This window comes from Peromyscus eremicus, chromosome 4 (assembly GCF_949786415.1).
Source record: "Peromyscus eremicus chromosome 4, PerEre_H2_v1, whole genome shotgun sequence".
Classification (NCBI taxonomy): Eukaryota; Metazoa; Chordata; class Mammalia; order Rodentia; family Cricetidae; genus Peromyscus; species Peromyscus eremicus.
In genome coordinates this window covers 121225609-121237543 of record NC_081419.1, presented here as the reverse complement: position 1 = coordinate 121237543, position 11935 = coordinate 121225609, and the positions used below count along the sequence as shown (strand labels likewise).

The 11935-nt window shown below is 42.9% G+C and overlaps 1 long non-coding RNA gene across 1 annotated transcript; it reads right to left on the bottom strand.

Annotated features, from left to right (window-relative positions):
- Positions 1–302: 302 nt before the first annotated feature.
- On the bottom strand, positions 303–973 carry LOC131908595 (uncharacterized). Its single transcript, XR_009378633.1, has 2 exons — positions 865–973; positions 303–641 (listed from the first exon to the last, which is right to left on the bottom strand). It is a non-coding gene; the product is annotated as an uncharacterized LOC131908595 (long non-coding RNA).
- Positions 974–11935: the final 10962 nt, after the last annotated feature.

Genomic DNA, 11935 nt, shown 5'->3' with positions numbered 1-11935 from the left:
CCAAACATTTGTAGAACACAGGAGAATCTGCCAGGTAAAATGTTTTCAAGTATTAAACATTAATGCTAGTATTGCAGGGGGCAGCAATGTTTCGTGGTGCCACCTTAACTAATTGAGACATTAATCTGGGCTGGCAAGATGGTCCAGTGTGTAAGGGTGACTCCTGCCAAGGCTGATGGCCTGAATTTAATCCTAGGGACACACAAAGTGGATAGAGAACACAACTGACTCCTGTAAGTTGTCCTCTAACCTCCATATGTGCGCACACACTCATACACACAGACAAAAATAAATTAATGTGATTGTAATAAAAAGAAATATTAATCTATAATGTTCTAAAGGACTGGGAGGTAGTCCAGGACAGGTATCTGGAACAGAACATTCCAGACAACTCCTTTCTCTGAATTCCTTCCAGACTTTGATTCCTTCGCCACAGCATTCCTGAGCAGTCCAGCCTTCCAGAAACCCAGTTTTCAGTTACATCTCTCACGTCCTGCAAGCCTCCACAAACCCTTCTGGCCACCACACAAGAGATTGTCTGGGTCTGTCCATCCGTTCTTAGCACATTGTTCTTCCCTTCAGCTGGACCTGCTTCCTCTGGCTTGTAGCATGTACGTGGCATCATGGTGGACATCCGTCCCCTGCCAGAAGAAGAACCACAGTTAGCACAGTTTCCGTCCACCCCTGGAGATTGCATGATGTCAGTGCTCATCCGCAGCCTCACTTCTGGAGAGTGGGATAGATATTCTAAAACTAAAAACAATGAATGCTCCTTGAAGAACAGCACCTCCCTGAGTCAGTAGGGTGGCAGAGTTAGAGTTTGCAGTGTACCATCAGACTAACTAATCAGACTAACGAACTAACCAGGCTTCTCTGAAAGCACTTTCCATTTAAAGTTGCTGTCGCACTCTGACAACTGGGATGCACCGCCCACTTCGGCAGGTGCTTCTCCCCAGCCCATTACCACCACCTGTTGGCGCTTGGAGGCAACTGAATGAGCACTACGTCACAAATAAGCGCTTGATTCCATTTCCAACAACCTTTTGGCAGCTGGAAAATGACCACAAAGAAAACCCACGTGGAGAATCTGGTGCCTGGCAAGTGCTTCTGGAAAACATGTCCTGGATCAGTCTTCTTACTTTTTCTCAAAGCTGATGTACGGGACTGAAGCATCTCATGAGTGTTTGTGCTAAAAACAGAAGTACTCCCTTCACCCTAAAAGGGCCATACTGAGGTGAACCGGCCACTTTCCCAGAAAACCATCCCGGGCCCATCTTCCTGAGCACTGTGTTTCAGCAGAATACAGGTTTATGAGGCAGTTATTTCTCTGCCTTCGTCAGATTCCATTGCTTGTACTGCTCCAGGAAGGTCACAGCCCATTTGTTCTCAGTTTTGAAAAATTTCAGAGTTGATTATTTGTCTCAAATAGGTAATTTTTAATGAAAAATGGGAGATTAACTCTTTCAGTTAGCTATTGCTTTGTAACAGACCACCCCAAAATATAGCAGCATAAACCAATTTATTAGTAAATTAAAATAAATGACTAGCTGGGGAATGCATTATTTCCCACCATTCTGAGGGTTGGCTGGGTGGCTCTCTCCTTCAGGCCATACCTGCTGTGGCCACTCAGGTGCTTAGCAAAGTTGTCCCTGCTTCCACTCTGTGGGCTCCCCATGTGCTGCTGCACTCTCCAAGGCCAATAAACATGGCTTACACATCAGGACAGCCTGGGTTTCCTTATAACATGGCAGCCTCATTCTAGAACAAAAGCAGAAACCACCAAAACTATTAAATGTTAGGCCTGGAGCCAAGTACTCTGGAGTCTGAGGCAAGAAAATCAAAGGTTCAAAGCCAGCCTGGGGGAGGGAGGGAGAGAGAGACTCAAAGCAGAATAGAAATTAGGCTGGAATTGGAATGAGAGTGTCAGTTCACCTCATTTCCTTCTACTGGTCACAACAAGGCCCAGTCCAGTCCAGATGCCAGAGAGAGGGAAATAAATTCTACCTGGTAACAGGTTATGAGCCCACGTGGCAGGGAGGAGTCCTAGGCCATCTTTAAAGACTACCTTCCATGCAGCCACACAGGCCACCACAGAAACTCATCCCTGTGCTCTCTTTGCACTGTACTGGGGACGAGTTTCACCCCCTTTGAGCTGATGTCCTTACCAGCAGAATGCCAGTAGCAACTGCTACTTAGAGGCTCAAGATGCAGTGAGGTCATTTAGACCCCCTTACCCGAGAAGGATGTGACCCCAGTCACCCAGCAAATCTCTGAACCTCAGACAGTATCGGATGCTACATAAAACCGTCTTGCCATATATGCCCCGAAGTTTTGCCATACGGTCTCCAAGTTCCACTTGCTGGGGCCTCCTCTGCATCATGCGCTTGCCCTTCATGGTGAAATGCCAGTAAGGATGAACTGAACACAAGCCCTGCTGTGTTGCCACAATCAATCAGATCAATGAGGAGTTGCTCAGTGACTGATGACTGGATACAGGTGGGTGCACTGGGCAGTGGGGTGCTCCGTCTGCTTGGTGGGATGGAGCAAGACTGTCTGAGCTTCCATCACTTTACTCCAAATACAATTTAAAAGTTATGAAATGTTTCCTTCCAGAAGTTTTTATTCAGGGTTTTAAACCCAGACATACAAAGGTGAGTGAAACCTCTAGTGCTAGCTAGGTACAGAGTACATGATCACAGATCAATAAACGAGATGCCGGACCCACAGGAGCTTGTAAGGACCAAACCCGAGGGAAGTAGCCCTGTTGGCTCAGTACGTGGTTCAAGATTTGTGGCAAACTACTCCTGGCAGTGAGTCACTGAATAACTCTTTTGTTATTTCTGTCTTTCTCCTTCCTTTCCTTCCTTCCCTCCTTCCTGTCTTTCTGTCTTTCTTGTGCATGTATGTGTAGGTGTGTTGCACATTTGTGTATATGCAAGCACACATTGCATGCAAGTATTTGTGCGTGTATGGAGGCCAGAGGTCAATGTTAGGTGTTTTGCTCAGTCTCCACCTTACTTTCTGAGATGAGATCTCTTAGCTAGGCTGACTGACTGCTCAGTGAGCCCTAAGGATCCTCCTGCCACCACCCCCACCCCGTGCTGGGACTTCAGGAGCATGCCATCACTCTCAGCTCCTGGCTAACCCTTAGGACAGTAAATTGCTTTTTGCCCACTCCACATGCTTTTCTAGTAGACTGGCCTTTGTTCCAGCGGCTGAGGCAATGAGCATCTGTTTGTCCAGGAACCACCTCAGTGATTCCTTGAAGTGAGGCCCTTAGTCAGCACGAGCAGAGCAAAGCCCAGGCCCAGGAAGGCATTGGGAATAAAACCTTTAAGGAAGGCTGTGGTAATGACTTCCAGAGGCTCCACTGGAAGGTCAGCTGCCAGCCTTACCTAGCTTTGCTCCAACCTGTTCCTCAAGTGGACTGTCATGCCCACATAGGACCCCACCCACCCCCACACAATGTCAAAGCAAATTGGAAGTGAATTTCATGAAGTTTGAAGCCTTTAAACAGGACTTTAAAAGCTAGGGTTTTATTAATTTGAACCCACTCATGAAGAAACAACGAGAGAGGTACAAATTGAGGATATTCTGCAAACAGCCTGGACTTAACAAAATTGTCAGTGCAGTAGGAGAAAAAGACCTAAGAAGTGTTCTAGAAGCAAAAGAGAATGAGACCATTGAAATAGGTGATCATGGATCATATTGAAGAAAAAAAGACAGGAAAAGTTATAAAGTATAGTACTGGTACACAAGAGGAGAATCTGAATACAGACCAGATATTAGGTATTGTCGCACCAATGTGAATTTTCCCAATTTTGAGGTAAGTAAATGTCTTAGGTCTCAGAAGATGCACTGAACATTTATAGATAAAGAGGGGCTACACCCATGTATGTATACCTCAAAGAGATTTAATGAAGAGAGATAGGTGGATAGATAGATAGATACATAGATAGATACATAGATAGATAGATGGATAGATAGATAGATAGATAGATAGATAGATAGATAGATAGATAGATAGATAGATAGATAGATGATAGAAATAGATAGGCAATTAGTTAGAAGGTAGAGTGACTATTCCTTTTCACTGTAGATTTTACAGGACCTAGAATCAACTGAGAGACAAGCCTCTCTGGTTAGGCCTTGTGAAGGCATTTCCAGAAAGGAGTAACAGAGAAGGGAAGTCTCTCCCCAGACTGGGCAGCACCTTCTGGTATGTGACCCAGATACAAAAACTAAGACAACACTGTGCTGGAAGAAACATCCATTCAAGCTTTTGGTTTCTAGTGCTTTTAGATAAAGGGCATGTGGTTTCTTTCACTGTGCCTGTTATTGTGGGGTTTGTTTTTGTTTATGTTTATCTTGATATGTAGTTCAGGCTAGCTGTAATCCCAGCTCCATCACCCCAGATGAACATGTGAAGATTTGATACAGATGAGCAGTTCATGCTGAAATTACTGCAAACATGTAAATATGCTTGGAGCTTAACAACAATAATTTAATTTTTATAGTTACCAATATCTCAAAATTAAATCATTTTTAAAGGTTTGCTTAGATTTTATGTACTATTCATTAATTAACTCCCAAAACTCATCAGTTGAATAAATCTCAGTATATAAGGTTTCCTATTGATTCCAATTTCCTAAAGAACTCTTTAGGGAGCCTTCAGAGGATTATAAATTGGTCCAATTTCCCAATGGAATCAAATTGAAGACCCTGACATTAATCCACACACCTATTAACACCTAATTTTTGACAAAGAAGCCAAAACTGTACAATGGAAAAAAATCATTTTCAACAAATGGTGCTGGCATAACTGGATGTCAACATGTAGAAGAAGATCCATATCTATTGCCATGCACAAAACTCAAGTCTAAGTTGATCAAAGACCTCAACATAGATTCAGTTACACTGAAACTGATAGAAGAGAAAGTAGGAAGCAGTCTTGAACACATTGGCACTGGAGACCACTTCCTAAATATAATACCAGTAGCATAGGCACTGAGAGCAACAATTAATAAATGGGACCTCCTGAAACTAAGAAGCTTCTGTAAGGTGAAGGACATGGTAAATAAGACAAAATGACAGCCTACAGAATGGGAAAAGATCTTCACCAACCCCACATCTGACAGAGGGCTGATATCCAAAATAGATAAAGAATTCAAGAAACTAGACATCAAAATACCAAACAATTCAATTTAAAAATGGGCTACAGAGATAAACAGAGAATTCTCAACAGAAGAATCTCAAATGGCTGAGAGACATTTTAAGGAATTGCTCAACATCCTTCGTCATCAGGGAAATGCAAATCAAAATGACTCTGAGATACTATCTTACACCTGTCAGAATGGCTGAGATAAAAAACACTAATGACAGCTTATGTTGGAGAGGATGTAGAGCAAGGGGAACACTCCTCCACTGTTGATGGGAGTGAGAACTTGCACAGCCACTTAGGAAATCAGTATGGTCGTTTCTCAGAAAACTGGAAATCAATCTTCCTCAAGACCCAATGATACCACTCTTGGCCATATACGCAAGGAATGCTCAATCATACCACAAGGACACATGCTCAATTATGTTCATAGCAATATTATTTGTAATAGCCAGAATGTGGAAACAACCTAGATGCCCCTCAAACAAAGAATGGATTGAGAAAATGTGGCACATATACACAATGGAGTACTACTCAGCAGTAAACAAAACAAGACAAAAAAAACAGTGACATCATGAAATTTGCAGGCAAATGGATGAAACTAGAAAATATCATCCTGAGTGAGGTAACCCAGACTTGAAGGACAAACACTCACTCATAAGTGGATACTAGATGTAAAGCAAAGGATAATCAGACTACAACCCACAACTCCAGAGAAGCTAGCTAACAAGGAGGACCCTAAGAGGGACACATGGATCACCCTGGGAAGGGGAAATAGATGAGATGTCCATGAGTAAACTGGGGATGGGGAGGAGAATGGAGGGGAGGGGAGGGGGGAATGAGAACATAAGGGAATGGGATGGTCGAGCTGGAACAGGGATGGAGTGGGAGAGCAATGAAAGAGATACTATAATAGAGGGAGACATCATGGGGATAGAGAGAAACTGGGTGCTAGGGAAGTTTCCAGGAATCCACAAGGATGACCCCAGCTTAGACTACTAGCAATAGTGGAGAGGGTGCCTGAACTGGTTTACCCCAGTAATCAGATCAGTGAATACCCTAACTGTCATCATAGAGCCTTCATCCAGTAACTGATGGAAACAGATGCAGAGATCCACAGCCAAGCACCAGACTGAGCTCCAGGAGTCCAGTCAAAGAAAGAGAAGAGGGATTCTATGAGCAAAGGACATCAAGATCATGATGGGGAAACCTACAGAGACAACCAAACCAAATTAGTGGGAACTCATGAACTTTAGACCAATAGCTGTGGAGCCTCCATGGGACTGGACTAGGCCCTCTGCATAATCGAGAGAGTTGTATAGTTTGATTTGCTTAAGGGACCCCCTGGCAATAGGATCAGGATCCATCCCCTGGTGCATGAGCGGGCTTTTTGGAGCCCACTACCTGTGGTGTGACACTTTGCACAGCCTTGATGCAGGGGGAGGGGCTTGGACCTGCCTCAACTGAATATACCAGACTCTACTGACTCCCCAAGGGAGGCTATTCCTTGTTGGAGGAGGGAATGGGGGAGTTTGGGGGTGAAGGCTGAGGGGCAGGAGGGGGGAAGAAAGGGGGATCTGTGGTTGGTATGTAAAATGAATTAAAAAAAATCTGTAATAATAAAAAAAAGAGGAAAAAGCCAAATTGGTCCAATTTCTCTCTGTGCCAGTGCCACTCACAGAGACAATGATGAGAATTTGGAGTGGAGTGGTGTGATCCTGAACAGCTAAAGGTAACAGTCTTTCGGAGGCCATAGCTTTTTTAGAGGCCACTGTCACTCAGACCTCCTGGGTCTGGTTCATTCATTCCTATACTTCCTGCTTCCCCCTTTTGGGGGTGGAGGGAAATGATTCTTTATTAATTGGGGAGGAACAAAGACAACCTTAGAAATTTTATTTCCATGCAAATGTCTTTCACCCTCGGTCACTGGGTTGTCGAGCCTGCAGTAGGGGTTCCAGTTAGGGATCACTTCCTGGCTCTCGTTTATACACACACATCACTGCTTTCACCTTGACAGTGAAAACCCAATGCTTTCTGTTTCCACGGTCGTGTTTTCCCACTCTTATCCTCTTGCTCTTCTTTTTGACTCAGGTGACACTGATTTGTGCAATGGCCTGAGCTCATTTTCACCCAATTTCCTGGAAGCTCAAGGGACCGTTCCGTTCTAGAAACCTGTGTCCATAAATCTTGGAAAGCTTTTGAATTTTTCTGATCCATCATTTCTCCTTTTGTGCTCCCCACTCCTGGAACTTGTTGTTCAGGCAGGGCATTTCCCGGCCTGGCCTCTAACTTTTCTCCCTCTCTTCTCCGGATTTCCGTCCCTTTTTCCTCCTGCTCCACATTCTCTTGCCCCTTTGTTTCATGCTTCTCTGTGATACTATACCATTTTGATTTCTGAGTTCGTTTTTATGCTCCAAGTGCTCTTTTCTAAATAACGTCTTGTTTTTTTAAATTATTGCAGTGAATATTTTTTAATTCCCAAAGCACTAATAGTATCCTCTTAGAAGTTTTCTCCTTCATGACCAGTCCATGCTTCCTCTATTTGATTAATTTAATCTCTGTGTTTTAATCAAAGTGAATTATTTGGGTCTCATTCTTCATTTGAACCAAAAATCACAGAAAATAATTTGGATATTGCAACCCCCATCCCCCATTCCCCCAAACAGTATCTAATAATGTGATCTCACATGTCTCTGGATGTCTTAGGCTTACTTCTCTGATGGACATCCTGATTGATTATCCTGAGACCACTGTAGCTGGCTGACTAACACACTCCCCAATTCCTATAACTATAGACAACACAAGGAACTTTTCAGACCTCAAACTTTCAGGATCTTGAGATGAGATTATCCTGGGTTGTCTGAGTAAATCTTAAGTGTATCCGTAAAGGCTCCACCTATAAGAATACAAGGTCAAAAGACAAGCCAGCCATGTGACGACAGGAGCTGAAACTGGTGTGGTGGCTTTTGAAGAAAGAAAATAGTTACAAGTTCCAGAATATACTCACCTCTAGAGATGGAGACAAGGAAACTTACTCATTAGAGCACCCAGAAGGAACTAACTTAGCCGACACTTCGGCTTTGACTCATGATATCGATCACCGACTTTCCCCCCCAGGACTCCAGGAGAATGAATATGTCTTGATTCAAGTCACCAAGTTTGTGATCATTTGTTATAGAAGCCATGGAGGAACTAATACTGGCAGCAGCTCTTAGTTGTCTGTTGTATTCCATTGTGAGGAACTCAAGGCTGAGGGATGCTCTGAGTGCAAGGATGCTAGGACCTGCAGGTCCCACTGTAGAACCATCGGGATTGGCCGCTTGGATGGAGAGCCACTGAGATCAACACCTGGAGATCTTTCTTTTAGAGTTACTCAGACTGCCCAAAGAATACTCTCCATATCTCCTAACTAGAAGGCGAAAAGTAGTTGTAGCATTCTCGGGGATCAGGCAGGGACACAGATTAAGACATGTCACCATGCAGAGTGACTTTCCTCCTATTTCATTAGGCAGCCCAGATGTTCTCCAGGCAGAATGCATCTCACTTATCATCTCCTACCAGTCTTTTTTGGATAAGGTAAACTGTGACCTGATCACACAGATGTGGGGCCCTGAGTGCTCATCAAAGACTCTCAATTAGCCTTTCTTCTCTGAGACTCTCCTCTCACCCCTAATTCCAGAGTTACTTGTGGTCAGGCTTCTCAGCCTGTAAATTTCCTGTGGTTTGTGGAGTTCACAGCACACGTGGGCACGTGCTTATTGACCTTTTATGAAAACTGAAGCTAGAGGAAGTCATTTATTCTTGCTTAGAGATAGAGTCTGATGTTTTGAATCTTGGCCTGAGACGCTTAGATACCTGTTGATGTCCCTCAGACTTGAAATATCCCCTGAAGAACCAAGTCTGAAGCAACGGAAACTGGAGGACGCTGAACTTCCCCAGAGATTAATTGAGGCCTATGTTTTTTGCAGTTATAAATGAACCACAAATGAAAAGGGAGGAGGAAGAGATGAAAGGAGAGGGAAGGAAGGGGAAAGAAGGGAGAGAAGAGGAGGAAAGGGAAAGTGGAATTAATGAGAATTCCCCAAGTGAAAGGGCCACCATAAGAATTACTAATAAATTTTGAATTACTAACCAACTTTAATAGCCTGGGTTTTCATTGCTCCCAGAATTATCCAGCTATTCAGAGTCTCCACAGAAGAGCACACCCATGTTGGCTTTCACTTTCTAAGCTCTGAATCCACTGTCTGTGCTCCCCCTTTGTGACCAGAGGCCTCCAACCAGACCAATGACTCTACAATGAACACTTGCAAGTAAAGATATGTGGATAAAAGGGTTTGCTGTGTGGTCCACCGTGTCACACTACAGCTTCCATGACGACAGATTGAGGTTCCCTTCTTTTTTCTCTCTTTTTTTCTCTTTTTTCTCTCTTTTTTTCTTTTTCTTTTACATTTTATTTTATTTTATTTTGTGGGGGAGAGTGCAAGCACAGAGGGTGGATACGAAGGGATGGGGAATTGAGTGGGATGGAGATGCATGATGTAAAAGACAAAGAATAAAGGAAATGAAAGTTTAAAAAAAATGTCCAAGGTTTGGACTGGGGAGATGACTCGGTGTATAAAAGTACTTCCTGTGCAAGTGTGAGGACCAAGTTCAAATCCTCAGAACCCGTGTGAAAGCTGGATGTGTAACATGAGCATCTGTAATCCCAGCACTCCCATGGAGAGATAAGGGGCAGAGATGGAGACTCCCTTGGCTCTTCTGGGCCAGCTAGCTTAGTACACACAGTGAAAAAACAACAAAAATACCCTGTCTCAAATAAGGTGGAAGGTGAGGACCATACCCACTTGACATCCACAAGTGCACTATTGAAACATGCATACCCACATTCATAACCATGAATGTACACATATACACTGTACACACACACACACACACACACACACACACACACACACACACACACAAAGTTGAAGAGTTATGTAGCAAGACCCTGTCTCAAAACCAAACAAAACTCATCAAACCTTTTCCAGAGCAGTGGCTCCACTTTGCATTCCTGTTGGGCATAAATGTTCTTGTCAACATTGTAGATGGTTTTTAACAACGTAACCTCAATATCTGTTGGCTGTTAGATCTATCAGTTACTTCACTAATACTAATAGTTTAATAGTTACTCCCAATCTCGTAGATGCAAATAGTATTTAAGATATTTAAAGTTTTACTTTTTTATGACTCAAGGAGTTAAAAAGAAACTCTGTTTTAAACTGAAGAGGACTGAGAAATGTGTTTTTGCTGGAAGTGTCTCATACTGTGGCTCCCTCACTGGGTACCTGAGGCCACCTACAGGTCATTCTTTAACCCTTCATTGAGGCATCTTCATTTCAATGAGGCCATTGATGGGAAAAAATGGGTATTATATTCCCTCTCTTCTCATTAAGGGATGGGAGACAGTCATTAATAAAAGAGCAACACTGATCATAGGTTGTAGGTGACTGGAGTTTTGCTTCTGCTTACAGCTCTTACTAGGATTCATCATATTCAATTCAGGTTGTTCTAGCTCAATTTAAAACAATGTGAATGTCATCTGGTGCCCCAGATCTAGCCCACACGCTAAAGATCTTAACATAAATAAGACCCAACCCTTGTTCCTAAGGAGACTTCAGTCTAGTGGAGACAGGGTGAGACAGAGACATAGAAAGGACATAGGGTTCACGAGGCTATGTGCCTGACCAGAGAAAAGAGGAGATTGTCTTAGTTAGGTTTATCAATGTGAAATCCATACCACCACCACCCCCACTACAATGGTTATCCTATACTAATAAAGCAGCAGGTCTTTGTTCTTAAGAGATAGACTAGAATAATTAGACACTAAGGCTTGATATAAAATGAATGCAGGGAGAAAGAGGAAGCAGCTGAGGATGATGATAACAACTGGTCACCTGTAACAGCTGAACCATTTACAGGAGCAGACTGTACATGTTCCTGTAGTATTTTCAGAGGCCATTTTCTAAAAAGCAGAAGGAGACACTAGAAGGGACACACGACAGTGGAGGCCTAGACAGACATGTTCATGAATTAGTTTTTAATTGAGCTAGAACAAATTGAATTGAATGTGATGAATTCTAGTAAAACTGGCCTTAAGAGCGGGAACAAAATTCCAGCCATTGACAACCTATGATCAGTGTTTCTCTTCACTGATTTCTGCTTCCCATTTCTTTAAATAGAAGAGAAGGAATGGGATGCCCTATTATGACATGGGCACTGGGGTTCCTCAGGTACAGCTGGTGCCTGTGTTCTCTGACGACAGAGTGCACTGATCAAAATGTGCATTACCCACTCCCCACTTTCAGATTAACTCTCTAATGAGTACTAATGTGTGAAGACTTGTATGCCTTGCAGCTTCATTACAGCCTTATCTTTTTAAAATTGTTATTGATTCTTTGTGGATTTCACATCATGCATTCTGACCCCACTTATCTTCCCATCTTCTCGAATCTGCCCTCTACCCTTGCCAACCTCCTCCACCAAATCAAAACCAAATTTAAAAGAAAAAAACAGAAACCAAACAAAACAAAGAAACAAAACAAAAATAAAAATAACAAAAAAAGAATATTGCCCTGGAAGCTGTAGTGTGGCCCAATGAGACATACAGTTTACCCTTCAGTCCATTCATGTTTAATACCAGAAAAATGTGGAAATAATTTAATGTCCATCATTGAAACATGCTAAATGAATGATGGTGCATTGCTGCTTACTGATCAAAAGCACAGGCTCTTATGT